The 1,419-nt window shown below is 50.5% G+C and overlaps 1 non-coding gene across 1 annotated transcript; it reads right to left on the reverse strand.

Annotated features, from left to right (window-relative positions):
• Nucleotides 1-997: 997 nt before the first annotated feature.
• On the reverse strand, nucleotides 998-1,071 carry TRNAI-AAU. Its single transcript has one exon. It is a non-coding gene; the product is annotated as a tRNA-Ile (tRNA).
• Between the last annotated feature and the right edge of the window lie 348 nt (nucleotides 1,072-1,419).

Consider the following 1,419-nt stretch of genomic DNA (forward strand, 5'->3'; position numbering starts at 1 on the left):
GCTGCTCAAGGGTGCATTTCATCATCACAGTTGTTACAAGATTGATGTCAGTACAGCTCTGCTTACTTTTAAATCCCTTACTCACCTGCCTCTTACTGAGCAGAATTAAAGCCTCAATAACTGTCGTGGTTTAAGCCAACTGCCTGCGCCGACAACAGAGAACCACGAGATCACTCACTCACTCACTCCTTCCACCACCCCCATTTCCACAGGGATGTGGAGGGAGAAAACTCAACAAAAAAGGCTGAAGGATTGAGATTAAGGGCAGGGAGGGTAATAATCTACCGTTTAAGATGATGGGTCAAAATACAGACTAGACTTGGGGAGAAAACATAGATTTAATTTACCACTGTCATTTACAGAAGCAACCCAATCTTAAATACACTCCCCCCGACACCCTTCCTATCTGCCTGGCTACCTCCTTCCCCCCATCAGCGCAAGGGAGGCAGGGGGTGGGGGGTTTGGTCCACCTGGCCATTATTCTTCATCCATGGCAGCTCCTCCTTCTTGCGAAAGAGGGATCCTCTCAGTCTCTCCTTCATGCCACGTGGTGTCCATCTCATGGGAGGCAATCCTCTTCCTCCTCGTGAGTCCATCGGGGCTACAGATCACTTCTGGCAGACCTACCACTGATGCTCGGTCTCTCTCCCCTCTTGCATGGGGCTCTGCACATACTGCTGCATCCTGGACATTCTCACTGCTGTCAGTCCCTCCAGATGGCAGACAATCATCTTCCTGCCATCTCAGCCACCACAGGGCTCCACGGAGAGATTCTGCTCTGTCACTCTTCTTCCTCTCCTTTTTCTCCAGGACTCTTCTTCCGCTCTCCATTCTCAGGACTGTATTCCTTTGTTTTCCTCTCACCTCCCCTTCCTGCAGCAGAATTATAGATTCATAGAATCATAGAATGGCCTAGGCTGGAAGGGACCTTAAAGATCATTTAATCCAACCTCCCTGTTGTGGGCAGGGACGCCTCTCAACTAGATCAGGCAACACATGGCCCTTACGGGGATCGAACCTGTGACCTTGGCGTTATTAGCACCAGACTCTAACCGACTGAGCTAACGGGCTCAGCAGAAAACCTCCCCAACACAAAAGACAGGACAGATCAAGAGACGAAATCAAAAGAGACAGAGAACCCCTGGCCAGGGGTGGGTCCAACCCCTGCCTGGGGGTGAGTGAGGCTCTCAAAGTTTCCCAAGAGTCATCCCACACAGCTCTACCCCTGCTTCCAAAAATCCCTGCTAGACTCAAACCCATGAGAGTAACCTAGTATGCATTGCTCCAATACCTCGCCACAGTGCCTTGAGTTACAACCACTACCCACTTGTCTGTTGTCAGGCTGCTTTCCCCTGAAAACCATGTGATCCCAGCATGGCAGTATGTGTGTGTACATGTGTGTGTGTGTACAGGTCTGCT

Source organism: Apaloderma vittatum, unplaced genomic scaffold (genome assembly GCF_000703405.1).
Source record: "Apaloderma vittatum isolate BGI_N311 unplaced genomic scaffold, ASM70340v1 scaffold8353, whole genome shotgun sequence".
Lineage (NCBI taxonomy): Eukaryota > Metazoa > Chordata > Aves > Trogoniformes > Trogonidae > Apaloderma > Apaloderma vittatum.